We start from the raw sequence: 20,081 nt of genomic DNA, 5'->3' as shown, positions 1-20,081 counted from the left end.
GAGCAATGTGCTGTTGGATTAAAGCTACAAAACATGCAGACATCAGCAATATATTGGTTTCTGGCAGCAAGGGTTTGTCACACCTTGTTAGTAAAGAATTTCATTTTCAGCCCAGTATATTCAGTGCAGGACAGGCTGGCCCCTCAGGCTTTAAATTAACATTTTAAATGAGACAGAAGCATTCCAGGGAAAAGAAATTACCTGAAAATCACACATCTTCTGGCATATAATTCTACTCCATAATTTTGACACCTGAATTAAATCAAATTTGTATCTCTATTCCTATTTCAGAAGGATATTTTTCTAGGTTTCTGGCATAGGAATGAAGGACCAAAGGAAAGAGGTATGCAAGAAACCCAGAAAGGACTTCCATTTGCACATAACAAACATGTTATAAACACCAAAACAAAATCAAAGTTCAGTAATTATGCTAGAATAATCACCTGGACTTAGAGACAAAAACAGAGCCTAGAACACAGATGGAAATGTTTAACAAGATGAAAATTCCAAAATCTGGATTCTTTTGCGTTTCGGAAATTGTGTACTGAGAAATTTGAAATGAAAATAGATGATTTCTTAAACTTGCAAATTTACTGAAGATAATGTGGAAAGTAATTGTTTAATAATCATTACTGCCCAGGCTTTCTTGTTATTCTTTCCTTTAACCAAGGAAAAACAGATGAATCAGTGCAACTGTAGGGATTTTATAATATTTGTATGCTCTATTCCTCAGGAGGACTCATGACACAATAAGTAAATTTACCATTGTCAAGGTTTTGCATAGACTATGTCCTTCCACATTAAAATAGTATGTCTGAAGATTAATGTGCAGCAAAAAGTTCAGTTACAGACAAGACTTTAATGACATTGTGCACAGGGCTTTAATATCTTATCAACTCTGATTTTGGGGTCAAAAATGGCATCTGCCATTTTACAAACACACAAATGACAGTGCACTTTAAAGGAAGACAATTTCTTTTGTAAAACAAAAGGATAATTTAATTTTACTGGAATAAAGGGGGCATAAAAAGAAGTAGGATCTACAATCATCTAGGCCACATGAAGAGTGAAACCCAAGATAAAAACCAAACAGCTTCATATTGTTTAAATATTGGTGAAAACAAATATTTTAAGGGTTTTAGATTTCCATACCACTTGAAAATGCAGAAGGCTTGTGTCAGTTCTGTGTTCCACATTCACTCTTTGCTGTTTTCTCATGTTTTTGTAGCATGAATTCTGATGTGGTCAGAGTGATGCAGTGCAGGTGATAAAACAGAGAATTCTGTCCCTGACTTTCAGCCTTCCTAACATCGGGTGCTGGAGCTACTGATCAACAGAAAAGGTAATTTATTTACATAATGGATTATGGGATGAACAGTGGGCACAGTGCTTGTCATGATTTTCATTCCCACTTAATATTCCTTTGGGAAATGAACAGTACACAGTACAAGGTGGGAGAGGATGTTGATTCTAGTATATGTTCACACAAAATAATTTGGCACTGCAAAAATTATCAGTCCAAGTTCCAACTTTATGCATGACATCACAGTGTAAATATACTTTTAAATTCTACTTTGGTAAGAGCTTGCTAGTGAATTGCCTAGGACAGATCCACAGTTAGAGTGAATGAATGCCCATGGGGAATTATATTATTTTCACAGAAATTTTAGTCCTTATAATGATAAATATGGGGAAAAGTCAATGACTTTAAAATGCTACTGCACTACCAAGGTTCCCTTCTCTGCATATTCTGAATACTCAGGAATTCAGACTAAGGAGGTGTTGAAATCACTTCTTCTCTCTTGGGCATCACCTGGGAAAAATGAGGGTTCACTTGGGAAAGACAGCAGCACAGGGCAGGAGAGTGAGGCCAGGACCTCAATCCAGAAAACTCGCTTTTCAGGCGTTTTAGCTGCAGCTGCAGGTGAACTTAATTGAAATGGTGATTGTTCTCTGCGTCTCGTGTCTCCCCACAATTTCAGAGACGTATTTTGGAGGTTACTTCAACACAAGTAAAACATGTGGAACAATGTATTGGTATGTCCATTAGAAAATATGAGAAGCATTGCAAAGCCTGGTTTGATTTTATGCAGTGTAAGCATACATTTCTGTGACTGTTCCTCAAATCCTGATACAGTAATTCTTCACATAAGTTAGAATCTATTTTCTTCTTGCTTCATGTGATTAATCTTTTAGTGAAAGAAGAAAAAAAAAGGTTTCTTTCCACATTGATTATCATCCAACATCTTAGCTCTATGACGCAGATGAATTACCGCGAGCTTTATTTGTAGATGCACGGTCTTGGCGAGCGCAGCAGCATGTGAGAAGCTCAAGGTCAAACAGTGAGGCAGCACTGAAGGAGAAAACATGCCCTGCTCATCCTGATTCCTGTTCCAGCACCTCTCTGCTGGTTCATCATCCAAATTAGTGTGGGCACAAAGAACAGGCTTAAGAAATATGCCAAAAATCAGTGTACCTAGGCAGATGATAGAAAGCAGAGGAGAATGTACCATGTCTTTGAATGCCTCCCCCTGCCCAAAGGCAGGCTTATTTATCTCTGGCTCTGCCAGTTCTGTTGCTTTTTTGTGTAACCTGTTCTTAAAAAACAACACTGGCAATCCCTCCCTTCATTAGGCAATCTTTCCTGGGAACTGGGCTGTATATCCCAGGTCTCCAGATTTGCCTTTCCTTGCAGCAGTTCTAGGGAACTGCCATTCACATGCTGACTTGTTGTGGCTAGTGCTCCATGAGATAAGACATTGTGTGGGCTGCTGCCATCCAGGGTGTTTTGTGCCAGGGTAAGGGCTGGGGCAATGAGGGAGCCTTTGCATTGGCTGGTGAAGGATGGCTGTAAATTGTCAGCGTGTATGTAGAGGTTTGCAGATGTACATAACATAGATTCTGGCAGCCATGGCCCTTTGGCAAGAGTTAGAAGGTGCTCGGGGCTAATGGTGCTGTGGGTAGGCACAAGCCAGCAAAGAGTTTCACATGGTCTTCTGAGAGCAAGAGCCCTGGCAGCTTTGGAAGCAGAAGGGCAGTCTCAGGAGTGAGCAAGGAATAGGGGGGAAACAAAATATTCAAAAGTAGGTAAATTTTAAGATGCTACAATACAGAAATTATAGGGCTTTTTTGGAGAAAACCTAAGGGATGGTTTTCAAACTTACAGCCCTAAGAGCAGAGAATAAAATATTAATTCATAACATTTCTTTTTCTTTCTTTATTGAGTCTAAGTGGGTGCTTTCTTAATACCACCCCTTATATACCCAGTACTTATTCTGTCTAAATATCAGTACATCAGTTCATATCTGTAAATCAAGACCAAGATGTGTCTCAGAACCCATTAGCCATTCCTAGTGACTACATCCATTGTAATGAATATTATATTTTAATAATTGATGTTTCACATGCCCTATTTTTCTCTTCTTTGCACTGGGGCCTTCTCCAAATGCATCTGAAGCATTCCTGGTAAATGGAAGGTAATGATGAAGTGAAACTACAATGTGATCTTTTCCCTTTTGTTGATGGTCAGAATTTACATGTTAAATTAGAGTCAAATTTTAGCTCAGTCACTGGATTCCTCTTACAATGCTAAGGAATTGAGGTTTTGTGATGCCTTCTCCAAATTCACTGGAAAGGAAATAATGAAACATTCATGTAAGTAAATTACAGCTCCACACCCTATTAGTCATAGAACTTGAAAGTAATTTGAAATCCTGAGTATATATGAATTATTGAACAATGAGTGAAAATGAAAGAAAATGGGGACTATAACTTGCACTTCCACCATTTGTGTAAATTGCTACTTTGGTACCTCTGTTCAGTAATTTCAGGGCAGTGTTGAAAGAGCAGCAGAAACCTGTAATATTTAAAAACAGTAGGAGCCTTATTACATAGCAAAGCCAGAAGGCAGCAACAGATCAAAGATGAGAAAGGACATGAAAGGGAACGTGGATGGTTCCAGTTAGTCCCACCTGAGCTCATGGATAGGTTGAGTTCTACACCTCTTCTGGTTGCCCTCCTTCCATTGGGCTGGTGGAGAAGGACACATAAACACATTTTGTTAAAGACAGCTGGGGCAAGCTGAGAACAAAGGTGTGCCCCAGCATCATCTCTGGAACTGGACATGAACTCTGTCCAATAGTCACCCTCTATGGGATGGAAGGGTGAAAGATTTTTTTATAATAGAGGGATAGGTACTGCAGAATAGATATATAGAGGTACAGATTCAGCTTTTAGAATAGGTGTATGTGTAATCTTGAATTTTGTAAAAGGTCTTTTTTCCCGGTATTTAGGTTTTCACATATTCCAAATTTTTATTGGGAATTTTAGGACCCTTCTTTAAAATTTTCTCCTTTTCTTGGTATGAAGATTTGAGTAGCACTTTTTTTTATGTCCAACACTCAAGTCTCATTCAATTTTCTCAACTCCTTAGCACCTGTGCCTTCACTCATTAGCTCTTCATGTATCCTACAGGTTTCTCTTCTAGAATAATCTTTAATATGGGCTCTTTTTGTTGATCCTTCTAGTTACACATGAGACAACACTAACTTCTGCAGACACCATTTTCATGGTAGCATTATGTTTTAAAAAGACCAGATACAAAACCTTTCTTTGCTTAGGAATGTGTTTTTCAATTACTAACAAATTTCATTTCGTATCTATCAATATCTGATTTTCATGTCTAATTGATGTCTGGGAACTAAAAACCTTCCATTGTCATTTGTAATATTTATCTTCCTATATTGTTAATATCTTTTCTAGAAGTACTTAAGTACTTTTCTTAAGTAACCTTAAGGAATTTTTTTCTATGCTATCACCACTACTGATGAGATTACAGCAGACTGCTATTTATTTCTCTTTTCTCATTACTGTTTCATACTCAGAGATCAAATCTTGATTGCTTTTTGATTGTGGTTTAGTTTTCTGCACAGTATTTCAATTCCCAGATTTTATTTTCTGGACTTCACAAACTTCTTTTCTATTAATTTCCCTGTTGTTTCTCACTGGTATCTCTTAGTTTTCCTACATGGAAACTCATTAACCATACCTTCTATCTGATGACTTTTGCAAGAATCATTCTTTTTCCCAGTTCTGCTTCCTCTCTGCTCTCCCTTCCTTCTGGTTTTTTTTTTTTTCCCTTACTGATCAATAGCTGGGGTCTCCAAGATCCTCTACCAATCTTCTTTAGTCCATAAATTAAATTCATAGTCATGCACAGACCTCACACACAGACTTTGATAGAGTTCAAGAGAAGTCCTTTCTCAACAAAAGCTTTCTGATATTTTTCTAATGAAAAACTTTCTTTTGCTATCAAACTTTGTGCTCTTTTAATATTTATTGTTTTGACACATCACTTCATTAAATCCAGCCAAGCTTCAAATGTCTGTTCATAAATGAGTTTTCTAACCCTGTCTGTACCAGAACTGTCTCTTGGCTGTTTTCTCTGAGAGGATATGTTCGTTCAGTTTAAAGAAAAACTTAGGTTGGCAAAAGGCAAAGCTGGAAAAGGCAGACAAATTTTGCATTTGTAGTTAATTTTAGAATGAGCTGAAGAGGCTTTTTGGCAAGTACAAGCTGTACTTTCAAAATGGCCACACTGGCACAGCCTCTGTAGCACTGGAAGGGCCAAGTGGCAAGTTCTCTCTGCAGTCATGAAATGAGATACTGGCCCTTGTCTGTGAGGAGGCACATGAACCTCGGGGTGCTGTTTGCTCTGTGTCACAGGAGACCTGTGAGAGAGGGCTCCAAGCACCCTTTGGAGACCGGCCAGGCAGCTCTGTTTGCCAGTCGAAATCAACCCTTCACAAACAGGTTAGCTTGTGCAAGTTATCTGGCACCTAGACAAAAATCAGGCTGAGAGGAAACAGGAGTCCTTTGTGAATTCTCACAAATAAGAAAGGAAACTAATTTAATCAAACACTAGAAAACAGATAGCATGAGCAGTTTCAGTTTTAAGCCAGAGCAGTCTTACTGAACCAGCTGTAAGAATATGAATACAGATTTACCCAGTGACAACTTATTAGATATCTTTTGCAGAATCATTGTGCCATTTTTTGATAGTTAATTAAGTCCTTTAGGTATCAGGGCTCCAGGAAGTGACAAGACAGCTTGTGAAAAAGCAGCTTGGGCAGCTCAGGTGCTTGCTGCTTGGTATTTACAGGATACCTTTGGTTATTCCAGGTGAGATGGACTGCACATTGCAGTGCATACAGGGGCTAGGTAGGACTGGCAATTCCTTCAAGAAAGGTAGAGGTCTAAGAGTCTCGGAGAAGAGGGGGAATATCTTACTTCTCCTTTTACCTGTATGAATATAATGTATGACTTGATTTGTAACATGAAATTTCTGTGCATTCACTTCCAGTGTGACTGAAAAAATAGCTGTAATGCTGCTGATTAAAAGTATGACCTTAAAAATAAAAGTGCACCAGAAGTTTTACTCTCCAACTCACCAAGGACATTGATCAATGCTCAGCAAAGTCTCTTCATCTCACCTCTCACCTCACCTCTCACTGTCACCTCTGGAGAAATCACAGAATTACGGAGTAAGTATCTGGCTTCCTCCTTGATTAGGCTTTCAACCTCATTGTGCAAGCCCAGAGAAGAAGCAGCAATGATGTAAGTAGGTAAATTAAAGACTGAGAGCACTTCTGGTCTCTGTCCCTCCTACTTTGTTTTTCCCACTCCCAAATTAAGAAAACGTAAACCAGAACTTTAATGAGGATCAAGGGGTTAAACCAGAACATGACTTTTAGACCTGAAATGGGACTTACCTTGATGTTTTCTGTTCACCAGACTTTTATGACCTGAAATGAGGTTGTGGGAATTCAGTTTGCTTCCATGGGGCATGACATCTACAGCATGGATTTTTCTGTTGTTATTTAATTTAGCACTACAAAGCACCCGCCAATCCTATTTGAGGCTCCGTCAATGCTCTTAATGTTGCCCCTGTGGATAGGCTGTTTATTTCAACAGATAGTGCTCAGAGGCTGATAAATTTAAAATGTTGATGCTCGTGTTTGAGATTACACCACCAGTGCCAAGCCAAAATAAGACTGAGTTAAGTGGAGCCATTAAAAACATAGGATATTATTGCTGGAAAAATTCTGTTTCCTCTTTCAGCTTTTATTTAAATGACAGTACATGCAGCTTACTGAAATTAGTAGAATGAGATGTTTTCCTTTTTTTTTTCTTCATTATTTGTTTTCTATGATCAACATTTCACAAAAAGTGAAAATAGTAGCAGAGGCCTTTTTTCATTCCTTATTTTCAGACACTGGACATGCTAGCACCTGTGTGTGAAGCAGTGCTCACCTCCCACTACACAGTCCCAGAGGGCTGTCCAAGCTTCTACCTGCTGTCACTCAGTGCATGTACTACCCAGACACTGGACACTGTTGATGGTGTGGAGTAGGGCAGGGCATTCAGTGGTGGTACATGGCTCACTGCTGAACCATCACATCAGCTGGTATCAGTTCTGACCCCTAACCCATATAAATCCTATTTAATATAGGCCTATTCAAGAATATGAAAGAAGATGGGCATAGTGAAGATAATAAGAAGAAAAGGAAGTATTATGCTCACAGCAATGCTATGGGCCCTTGCTGTGACATACACAGTGCATAGTTGGTGCTGTAGGGACACCCTTATTTTACGTGTGATATGCCAGGAAACTTTCCCAGCATTGTTCTGCAACCCCCCACTGCAATTCTTTGGCAGCACCTTGCTTTTATTGTGGTGAAATATCTCTTTATACAAAGTGCCCAGGGACACAATGGAACATTAGTCTCTACCAGGAGGCAAGTATTAAATACCATGCATGAAATAGTAGTCAACAGTACCCAAATGGATTCCCATGGGAGAGGGAAATGTTTCCCTGTTTCTCCAGCGCAGGTGTAGGCACAGCAGTACCGCCTTTCTGATTCTTCCTCCATAAAAATCCCCAAAAGCCAACCAGTTCCCTATTTTCTGGGGGAGGAACAGCCCTTTTCTCCTCTAAAATGCATCTGATGCTTGCTGATGGAGGAATATCCAACTCAGTCAGTGACTGAAGCTTTGAAAGCAGCCCTTTTTGCCCTGGAAGTTAATTTAAAATGAGCTGCATTTTTGATGCTGTCAGAAAGCTTGGCTGGTTAGTCCTCAAAGGTTACGAACAACAGAAGAGAAGGGAGGGTTCCTGTTGTGCTATGGCAACTGTCACAAACTCGTGTACACATTAGCAAGATCAAACGTTTGCTCAGCCTGGGAAAGAGCAGGTAAACACCACACTAATCCCTCTGGAGCTGTGAGACACACGGGCTGCCAGCATGCACGGCTTTCGGCAAGAGATGCAAGAAGTCAGGCAGGATTCGTTTCTCTCCTTGCAGTTTATTTATTCAAGGTTTGTGCTTTGCAAGGCTGCCCCACTTGTTCCTTGTCATGCAGCTGTGCTGACTGAAGTACAAAGGAGTGTAGCACAAAGGGAGGAGGAAGCTTCAAGAGGTCAGCTTTGCGCTAGAAAAGCAGAGAGAGAGCAAGCTGATAGCGAGGTACCAGGGACCTGTAAGTCCTGGCTGCAAGCTCTGCTCTTCCTTAACCACCAGACCTATCTGGCTCCAGCAATGTGTTCCCAAAGAGCTCAACTGGGGGCTGAGGATGCATTTATAGTAAGGGTAAAATGCCTTTGCATTTATAGTAAGGGTAAAATGCCTTTGAGCTGATGCAGAAAGTACATCCATCATCGTAAGTGATTTGGTGCTTGAATCAGGGTTTCCCCATGGACACCTTCTTTCCTTTGGCATCCAGGCTCCAAAGGCTGGGTTTTGGTATGATCCCCGAAAACTTAAAAGGATACTGTTTAACTTGAGTGAGAGATGGCTTAGGTTAATTTTATATCCTCCTAACACTACTGAAAAAGGCCTGTGAATCTGTACTAAAATCTGATACAGTACTACAGGCTGTGCAGAACACAAGCACAAAATTGCTATTAGCCTTGCATGCAAAATTATTTTCAGGCCATATGAATTAAAAGAAAAAAAGACTCTGAAACGTTACTAAGTATTGAGGTGGACATCTCAGAGGTGCCTTCACTTTGAATCAAGCCAGGTGTGTGCTATGGAGGAAAAAAAAAGTCCTGAAGAACTGAAAAGGCAATATGAGATTCTGATGACGCTGGAAAGCTGCTTCCTTGTTTGTCCAGATCTATCAGCATCTAAGGAGCAGTGGCTTGGCTTAGCTACCTTGGAATATGTTAAGAGAGACTCATCTCTATGTACATTGTTTAGGTTTTCTTTTAAGTGTCTTTCCAAATTTGTTTTCCTAAAGGCTTAATCAAAATTTTATAAGTAAGGAAAGATACATTTAGCAGAGTCTACTGGGCATTAGTGGTCAGTAAGGCTGCTAAACCTGGAGGAAATGCTGCTTCCAGAAAATGAAGATGTTGAAATGAAAAAGTGTGCAGGGGGAGACTTGCCCCCTCTATCCATCCTGCTGAGCCAGACACAGCCAGGGATGCAGGACAGGCAGTGGCAGTGGAGCTGTTGTTAAAGCTTAGTGGCCAGGACATTTAGATAAGGTACAGAAGAAAACCAGGCTGCATTCCTGTGTCCTGCAATGTTTACAGTTACAAGTGCTTCCTGAGACAACAGAGAGAAAAACTAATTTGGTTTTCTTAATCTGAAGGAGATGATACAGACACTGCTTCACCCAAAGAACCCAGGTGAAGATGCAAAATTACACATGCCCAGAGCTAAGGAGAGCTGGGCCATTCTGCATTGAAAATGTGTCCTCAGCTGAGGGGCAATGGATAGAGGGGATAGTGAGGAAAATTCTTCCCTGTCTGAAACGAAGGGAGTTTTGGATTGGAAGTGCAGGAATGTGTCTCAATCTGTGAAATTTCTTAAACTGCATCAAAGGCATTGATCAAAGTCCAAAATTTACTTTTCTTTCCTTGAATCCCATGGTCTGTTGCTTGTGTGGAAAAAAATATGGGTTTTGTGCTCTTAAGGGGAGGAGATAATGAAAAATTCAGAGGGCTCACAGCCTGTGGTAAGGTTGATAAACTGGCTTCTAATTAACTGCCAGTTCTGAGAGCAGAGAGTCTTCATGCTGCAACCTGTGACTGCAGTGAGTCTTGCTCTGCAGTGCTACAGCCACCTCACATGGTAAGAGGATGGTAGATGACTCAAAACAAAGCAAAAAAGCTTCAAAATTATTTTGGTTTATTTTTTACTTTAAAATGTGAAAACTGAAACTGGCAAATCTTTAACTTTGTATGAGTCCTTTTTCTAAATCTTTCTAGCACATAGTAAGTAAAAGGGACTTTAGGCTACACCTCTTTACCATTACCTCTGCTACAACTTGAATCCAGAGAAACTGGTGAAGGTTTTTTGAAATAAAATGTCTGAACACCCTCAAAAAGCAGTGATATAGTCCTGATATGACAGGTGATCCAGTTTCTATTTCGCTGTTTACTTTGTAAGCAGGGAAAGCTTTGCTCTTACAAGATTTTTTTCTTACAGTTTTAACAGCAAGATGAATGTATGGCACTTTGTGAATGTGACAGCTGAGTTCCGTTTCACTGCTCTTTAAAATATTCTCTGCTTTCTCTCTGTTTAGGAAAAATCAAGGAATTATCAGGGATTTGCTTTTTCCTACAAATGCAAATGCATGGGATGACAGCTGAGCCTCACTGATTTAAGGCTTCACAGACCTGTCTTGTAAACATTAATGACATTTGAGTCATCTTGTCTGCCTCCTCACAGCCACACAGAAAGTATTAAATGTTGGGGCAGTGGGGGAGGCAGGGGAACCCTTTGGTGTAAGATGCTGTCCACAGCTGTCATGAAAGTTCAGTCTACCTTATAAGATTTATTGAGTTTGGAGACCTTTTTTATCTGTTTCCTACCTATATAAAATGAATAAAAAAAACAGACAAGAAAGATTCCTAATAAGGCAGTCCAGACCTGAAGAGCAAATTAAGGTCAATTCCTGAACAAAACTGAAGCATGAGCTGCTTTTCTTTTTCAAGTAGTTTTACTTATGTTAATAGCCACGGTTCCTTAATTTATGAATAATTCATGTGTATGAGTCTCCACAAGACTTAAGCCTGCAGGTTACAAACTTGTATTAAGCACTGAGTGGCTTAAAATATATATTGGTAAAGAAGTACAGAACAACTTTTATTTCATGCTAAAGACAATTGTTGTGCAACAGTTAATTATTGTGAATAAAGATGGTTAAACAAACACCATCTACATAAGCAGAATGTAGTAAATATCTTCAATATGCATTCAGCCTGCTGTATTGCATGTTGTGCCTTCATTTTATGCAGGCAAATTTTAAGAAGGATGTGACTACATTCCTCTGAAGGAAAATGCACACACATTAAGCAGTATATATCAAAGGTTTTGGCAGAAGAATGATGACTCCAATTTAAAATATTATTTATTTTTTCTTTATATCAATTTTTATGTTCTCTACACTCCTGAGCAAGGTGAGCCACAATTCTGGAGGCTTTGTTCTGGTGATGTTTCTTCAGTGGTGGCCATTCCTGGTGATTCCCACCACCTCAGTGACAAATGGAGAGCAGTGTCAGCATCTCTGGTTCCCACTCCCCACCACTGATGTCTGTTGGCATCATTCAGGATATTGTACAGCTTCACAAAACAGGGTCTTCAACATGCATGAGGAGTCTCACCTGGAAACAGAATCCTAGGAGGTCCTGTCTTTATTTCAATCAAAGTTCTCCTGAAAGTGAAAGAGGCAGCTTGCAAGACCTAATGATCTCTTCCATTTTCCTTAGCCATCAGTCCACAGTCACTCCTCTCTGCTTCTGGGGGTTTTCCCACCCATTGTTCTTCCATCTGCTACTCACAGATCATGGAAGCAGGGGCTCAGCAGGAGAGCACAGCATGGAGGCAGAGGTCAGGCAGGGAAGGGAAAAATAATGGAGAGTGAAGAATAATGAGGAGGGTTACGAGTCAGGGAAGAAGAAGAAGCAGAGACTGTCAGAAGGTGGGAAGGGAACGTCCCAGTGCTTGTGGGAAGCCTGTGAAGTTCCATCTGTCTGTACATGGACATGCTGAAAAGGAGGCTGAAATGGCACCTCCTCAGTAGCATGACTGCTACAGATTTCAGTCATGACTCGGTGAGGGCCCTGCATCAAGTAATTCTGTTCCACCTTAGCACACATTTGTTGAGTTCATTTTGAATAACTGACATGTGACAGACTGATCACATGCTAAACCTCTCCAGGAAGAGCTGAATGAGTGTTTGTCTGGGTTTTTTTTTAATCTATATACCATATCTGTTACACACTCTGTGCCAGAAAAGTATTTAGTACTGCACAGCAGGATGTGTGTTTTGGAACTAGAGTGAGTGAAAAGAGGTCATCTGCACTTAGCAATGACAGGTTGCAGTGGATATAATCCAGCCCTTTGCGCTCAAGAGTTTGTACTTTTGAAAGGCAGCTGTACTCAGAGCAGTACTGTGACATTTCCAACAAATAAAAAAAGCCTTCAGCCCAAAGACAGGTTGTTCCTGTCAGCCTATTGAACTTGGGAGTATGAATACACATTCAAATAGCATTGCATGAAGCAATGCAGCTCCTTGGGTGAGAAGCCGTGGCATGGGAGAGGAGAAAGCAAACTGGAAATTGTTTGTAGTCTCACCTCCACAAGCTTTCTTTAACCCTGGGTCCTTGCCATGAGTCAGGGGTTGGGGAACACTGCACCCACCAGCTACAAAACCCCTGCCCTGGTGGCCCCAGCCAAAGGACCTCTGGTCTTTTGCTCCATAATTTCTGGTGAAACCATTAGTTTTATCTCTTGTATTTGTCCTCTTTGTCTCAGTAGCCCAGTAACTATATCCCATTCTGTGCATCTTACACCACAAGTTGAAATTTGTCTCCTGCCAGTTGGTGCTGTTTCAGTTGTTCACCGGGCAATGCCTGAAAGCTCCCTATGCGCTCATGACCTGCTCTATTAAAGAGTTGTCCCTGGACAGTAAGGGCAGGCTTTAATGACATTTGGATGCTTTCTGCTCTGAGTAAAGGATAAGACATGGATATATCTGACAAATGATCAGGAGGGGAGGGATCTGTATGTGCTTGATCTCATTAACAACATGAAGTAAAGAACTGAGCTCTCCTTGATCACCATCAGGCTTAAAAGGTCAGGCTAGGGATTATGGCTGTGAAGGCATCCAGAGACTCGAGGAGATTGTTACCAAATTGTAGGCATTGTTTTCCAGTACCTGTTGTTTAATTTGCAGAGCAAATTAATGTATTTGGTATTGGTATTAATGTATTCTTCCCCTTTGCTGGGTGCTTTGCTGACCCCTCTCCTCCCTCTTTACACAGACACACAGGGGAGATGGGGGGTGTGAGTGCATGGATGATTGGGGTCATGTTGGGAAACTGTCTCCACCACAGGTATTTTTCTGACCTCAAGTAAATTGTATAGCCTTCTTCATCCAATCCTCCCCCTTTCAAACAGTACTTTATGTCTGCCCAGCATATTGCAGCAGTGTACCAAGATACCTAAACTGCCTTTTAACCCCTGTGAGACAGAGGTTATATTAATCCCAGTGAAGTGTGGCATTTATATACCTTAGGACTTCTTGGTTAGGTTTTTGATACATGACACTACACTGAGCCATATAAATGCTCCTTGTAACCAGTGTTTTAACATTTTTCACTTTGGAACCCCTGAAATATTTCAGAAAAGGTACAGACAGTTTCACAAATGTCCCAGATGTAGGTTGTATGTATGTGAATGTCCTTTCCTTAGCCAGCACTCCCTTCAGTTCACATACAGGTCAAACCCTCCTTCAGTAAGTGCATTATAATAGGCAATGTCTTTCTTTTTGCTTGTGTTTTTTTCCAGTGAGCAATACATGATATTGAGGCAGTAAACAGCTTAGCACAGGCAGAGAGAGGAAAAAAAACCCAGCAGTGGTGGTGGGGCGGGGGGGGGGGGGGGTCTAGGTAATGTCAGTCATTTGAGGAGTCCATGGTGGGCCTGCCCAGCCCCCTGCCTGGGGGGAAGGCTGTGTACTCACAGCGCTGCCACACAGCCACAGATGTGGGCACAGTGCTTGTGTGCTTCTCCCCATACAATTTAGTGTCCCCAAGCCACTAAATTGGTTCACTGTGTGAATCATGGATTATACTATCCGTCTTTCCTTTCTGGAAGTATGTTTTCACTCAAATGTCATGTAAAGACTCTTTTTTTTCTTTTTATTATCTGCTTGATCTTTCTGTTGATGGGTCTGTTGCTTCTAACTCCAATGACATTCAGAGTTGTGCAAGTGCTTTGCAAACATGGGAGAAGATGAGTCTCTGCTTGAATGAGATTACAATCTTCGAAGGCAACAGCAAACACTGAGCATGTGGATAACTCCTGAAAGCACATCTGAGAAAAGCTGGCTGAAAAAAGCCATGGTTGTCAGGAGCAAAGTCTGAAAATTCCAAACATTTAAAAACAAATTAAATTCTCTGATTTGTCTTAAATTAGCTTTATTGTGTGTATTATTCTTTGTGCTTTCTTGTGAAGTATTGTCATAGTGTCTCAATGTCTTTTCCACTGATTTATCAGAGACTGAGATTTTAGGAGGTAAACATTTGTGTAGCTGTTGTGGTAACTATGTCAAAATATTGGATGAAAAACAATTAAGCCACTCAACCTTTTTACAAAATAAGAAAAACATTATTATTATTTTGTTGCAAGGAATTTTGTTTTGTGGAAAAAGTACCTCTTGCCAAAGTAACTTATTGAGAAAAAGCCAACTGTCTTTTGTGGCTCATGTGTCTCAGAGAGCCTTCAGCCTGTGCAATGCAGAGCCTGGCCCTGAGGTATGAGGGCCAGTTTCCATCCTTTGACTGGCGCTGCTGCCAGGCAGCTGCTTGTACATTGTTCAGTGCTGGTGAGGCAGCTCCAGCCCAACCAGAGTCAGGGAGACCTTTCTTATTATAACCAAATCCTGGCTTTTTTCCCCCTGCTGTGTAGTCTGTGACATAGAGCACAATTTTTTCATGTGTGTCACTTTATTTCCAGCAGGGAATGTACAGAGCAACTGTATACTTCCACATTGGGATTTAAGGCTCTGCCCAGCAAATTAAAACAGGTTAGGTAGGAAACTTGGTTGTTGGCTTGGAGGTTGGAAAGCAGCTCAAGCACTATACACAGCACTTGACCTGCATCTCCTCAGCACTTCATCTTGTGTTCCTGTACCATCATTATACTCTGGGGGTTTTTCAGCTGAAAAAATGTGAAGGTTTTGTCAGCTGCATTTTTTCCTGTGGTAGGAGGGTGGTGGTTAGTTTGCAACACCTGCAGGGTACTGCTGGCATGTGGAAGCATTTGTGGATGGAAATCCCAGCTTAAACTGGAGGACAGAGCAGAAAGAACCAGTCTGATGCAATCACAGCCATCCTGTCTGCTGGAACTGGGCCTCACCTGTGGCCTCTCCCAAACCTTTCTCAAGAAGGATTTGGGAAAATTTTATCTGACATATACAAAAACCCCACCTGGAAGCATGTTAACCATTCTCCAGACACATCCAAATACGGGATAAAACTTGCCTCCTGGCCTTGTGAGCTGTTGGTGGGGATACTGTTGATGCCTGTTTTGAGGATCAGGATGGGACTGCCCTTGGCACCAAGTGTAGGCATGGATAAGGAAAAACTCAAAATGTCTTTCAATTGTTACTTTTCTAATTATTTTTAAATTTATCTCTTTTTTTTTTTGTTGATATGTTGTTATCCATTGCATCTGGATTGGTCTTTGAAAATGACCAATTTTCTTCATTTTGAGCCTTCCTGAGTGCTCAGTTCTTGGCAAGCACCATTAGCCTGCAGGCAGCTTTTCCTCTTTGCTACTCTCTAATCTATAAGATTATCAGTTGGCTAATGATTTTATTTTCTTATTCCTCTCTAGACATTTTTTTTCTGCTGCTCTTCAACACTGGGAAAATGCTGCAGGGTAAACTTGCTATCCTAACTTTGTATCACATTGGAAAATTAATGGAGAATACAAACAATGACTACCTTTCTGACAGAGAGACAGTGGACCTGTCTCTAACAAGCCCTTGGCAAGAGCCTTTCATTCCTTTTACCTGTCCCATTTCAATCAGGTTGCTCTTTCTAAAGGGAATTTTCCCCGACCGTGTGAGCCCCAGGAACAGTCTAGCACTGCTATGCCTTGCTGTGATGGATTTACATTAGCTGATGCTCTGCACTACTGCCCAGGACAGAGGATAACCAAGCAGTGTTTCTCATGCACCATTTAGATGATTTAAACATTTAAAAATTTACATTGGCCTTCTTTTGATGAATTCCTCATCTGCATTCCATAAAAGAGCCTCATTAGCTTGGGACTGAAGCCTTATTTACCTACCATTTATTTTTCAATATTTTGCTATCCTTCAATAGTACATTAGTGCTTCCCACAGCATGACCTGCCACCAGCACTGCCCTGGTGAGCTGACAAATTTCAGGGACCCTGCTGCAAAGGGGACAGGGGCTTTGGAGGGCAAATGAGGGCAGTCTTAAGAGGATAATGGTGATGCTTAGCCACAATGCAACAGAGCAAAGAAGGCTTTTTCAAAAGAACAGATTGAATAAATAAGACATTATTAGAAGATCCTTAGCCAACACATTTCTTGTTATTATGAAACCTAAGATCAGTGTAATCCTTAAAAGGCTTTTAGTTTCTGTTTAGAAGCACCTGCCCCCTCTCATGGCCCTGAAAGGTAATTTTCCCTAGAAGACAGATTCCAGTTTTCCTGTATCAGTGAGTCTTACACTGTATCTACATCTAGTGGATCTCCCACAACATTGCCACTGGCTTCAGTGTGGGTGCTGGGAGCATGCAGCTTTGCCTAGGAAAGTGAGGTGCCCTGGCTATGCCTGCCTGGGAATGCCCTGGTCACACCAGCCTTTGACCCATCAGTCAGCAGCTAAGTCTGATAAATCTGCAGCTGTCCATGTTTACAAACTCTAACTCAAATAAATAGGTGTGGGTGTCTCTGTGCAGAATAGCACCACAGGAGCTCACCTGAGCCTATGCAGTTATGCTGGTAACTTACCTCTGGTTTTCTTACATGGATCAGTGTTGGTACAGTTATTAGCTCAGTATCACCTCTGTGGTGCAGTTAATATTCTCAGCGCCTTAATATGTGCACAGCAGAAAAGAGAGGGAGACAGGAGGAGACAGAGACAGTGCAGCTCAGCTTAATTCTTCTATTTTATTTTTCAGAGATCATTACCATTAAACACCATTAGAAGATCTGTGTCCCACTCCTCACCTCTACCCTACCTTTAGGTACATCATTCTGCACATTTCTTGTTCCCCTTCTCACCTGTTTTCCACCCTACCCCAGTGTAGCTTAACTACTTATTCATTGGCTCTTTGGGGGCTGGTGCATCACAATGCACACCTGGGGGGCTTCAAACATGGACAGACAATTGTTCCTCAAGGAATATTGTTGTTTGGGTAATTCCTCAACGTGAATGCACTACACAGCCACTACACGGAGTAGGTGCCACTCTGACTGTACCACACACCCATGGGAGGGGGCACAAACACCCTTGTGACAGCAAAGGCCAGCTCTGTCACTGCAGTGCAATACTTTCTTCTGTGTCCCTCTCCTTGCTGCCTGTGCTCCCTGCTTGGCCCTCCTCCTTCACATGTCAAGCACATACATGTGACTGGCTGCACTCCATCTGTCTCCGTGGTTCAGGAGAGCACCTCACCCTTGTCCCCCACACTGCTGAGTGGGGATGGTGCTGCAGCCCTGGAGTAGCTCATCTCCCAAACACCTGCACTGCTGTTCCAGAGCCAGGGATGAGCTGCAGCTCCTGCAGCACTCTTAACTGCCCTAGCCAAGATGTTCATCAGCATGGCCCAGCTGCTTGCCAGAGCTGCAGCAGATGCCTTTGCCTGTTGGGATGGTGGCACAGGCTCTGCAGGGGGTGAAGAAGCCCCTCTTTCTTGAGGGTCCTGCAGCAGTCAGGGCAGGCTTTACTAGAAGCAAAGCTGAAGGAAAAGACTCCAGGCACACACAATCACCTGGCTGAGCAGTTTTTGTATCATTGTCAAATCCAGACGTTCAAACAGCAGGAGACAGACTCTCAAACTCATGAGGCTGGCACAACCTTGGGATTTTTTTTAAAAGCCCTTAGTGCCTTTCTTTTTGTTCCTGCGCATGTTCAGAAGAGGTTTTCAAGGTTTTTACTGCAGCCAGCAGCCAAGACTTGCCTGTTAAATTCAGATTGCATTTAAACTGTAGTTCTTTAATGAGGTAATTCTCCGAAGTTAAAAGCCAAGCTCCCTGTAGAGGTGATCAAGAAAGGAGCTGGGGCTTCTGAATGCTGCTGCAGTTGGTCCCATAAAAAATATTACCCATCTCCAAAATCTTCTTTTTCTTCATGTGAGGTACTAAACAAAGGCACACAAGAACTCCCAGTGGGGGTTTAAGTAACTCCTTCTCTGCATTGACTATATGGAAAATCCAGGTGCTCCTTTAGAAGAAATGGGTTTTTTTAATGTTCATCTTCTAGAACTAGGCTAGTAAGAAAATACTTGAAGATTCAGCATAAGCCTGCAGAGTAAAAGAAACTAGTAGATTCAGCAGCTGCAGATAATTGTTAAATAATCTAATATTAAAGATAGCCAGAAAATGTGAATTGCATTCTATGTTTACTTATAATTTGTGTTAGAATTATGTGAGAGAAGTACAGTGTACAAGACACCTAAATATGGTATAAAATTAAAAATTAAATCTGAATAATGAAGTTTAAAAAGTGTAAAAATCTTGTATTTGAAACGAGAGAAGAAATGTATTTCTTAGGCCTTCTTTACCTGAGAATAAATTCTCTAAATTAACTGGGACACAAAAGACCTTCTCCTTGGACACATGGTCATTTTATGATGGAAAATTGTTTTATTAAAAAAGAAGACCAAGTGTAATTTGTACCAACAAATAAAAAATCCTACAGCTGTTATGAGGCACAAGAAGAAGAGACTAATTAAATACAAAATCTCCACTGTGGAGATGTGGAGTGAGTGCAATCAGAGAACAGGGAAATTTATTAAGATGGTCCTTAACCAAATCCAAGGAGAACTATCCCCTAGCTCATTCACTATGGACGAGATAATGTGTTTATCATAAGCCCGTTTGAGTGTAAAGAATTGTGCAAGTTCTCCAAAGAAGAAGTCCCTTTCCAAATCATCCTCTAAGAGATCAAAAGAACCCTCAGCAACCAATGAAAAAAGTAAGCAACTATTCAAACAAATGAGTCAGCCTCAAACACTGATCATAGGGGGGAAAAGAATCAGGTGTTGTTTTTCATGCACTCTTCCTCCTTTCCCTACCCACCGCTGTTCCAAACTCATGTGTTTGGCTGTAAATCTATAATTGTACGCTTTTGTTGATAAATCATGTTTGTCTGGAGTTGAAAGAGTTTTGGGGAAGTTCTCTGTCAATCAGTGTTATTAATGACATAGTTGTAAATCTCACTGTCATAGTATTGACTGAGTAAATAAGTACTTTATGACCTAAAGGAATATTTTCCCAGTGAGGAAACTGGTTTGAAGAAAATTGCCTAATCTTTTTTCCGTTATACCTCAAAGTCATGCATGCAGCTGGGCACCCATTCAAAGATGAACTCAGACTGTCTGTATCTCACAGGATCAGCAATGTGCAGATTTTCTAGATGTATCACTTAAGCTGAAGTCCAACAAATTGTTAAAAATGGACATGTTTTTTGATTGGAGTGGAAATAAAAGAAAATTTTTTATTTTTCCTAGAATCCCTCTCTTTATAATTTTTACTTTGCACATCTGCACTTCCAAGTAACTCTAGGGCTTCCCTGGAAAGAGACCAGATTCAGCCATTAATTTCTCCTTTCTAAATTAGTATTAACAGTAGTCTGCCTCAGTTTCCTTTTTGGTAGAGTCACCCTGCACACCGCTGCTGGTGTGACGATTTGCTCATTTTAAGGCAGCTACAAGCCACGCTCACGTGAAGCTGTCCCTGCTGGGGCAGGACAGGCAGAGGCAGCAGCAGGAATTCGTACCGGCAGCCAGCTCCAGCGTATCACA

General features: G+C 41.1%; 1 long non-coding RNA gene across 1 annotated transcript; it reads right to left on the bottom strand.

Annotated features, from left to right (window-relative positions):
• Positions 1-881: 881 nt before the first annotated feature.
• LOC311151810 lies at positions 882-6,905 on the bottom strand. Its single transcript, XR_014616036.1, has 3 exons — positions 6,771-6,905; positions 6,450-6,518; positions 882-3,627 (listed from the first exon to the last, which is right to left on the bottom strand). It is a non-coding gene; the product is annotated as an uncharacterized lncRNA (long non-coding RNA).
• Between the last annotated feature and the right edge of the window lie 13,176 nt (positions 6,906-20,081).

Source organism: Fringilla coelebs (genome assembly GCF_963513975.1).
Source record: "Fringilla coelebs genome assembly, chromosome: 3".
Taxonomy (NCBI): Eukaryota; Metazoa; Chordata; class Aves; order Passeriformes; family Fringillidae; genus Fringilla; species Fringilla coelebs.
Note: the sequence above shows the minus strand (reverse complement) of the source record. Positions and strands in the feature narration are given on the sequence as shown.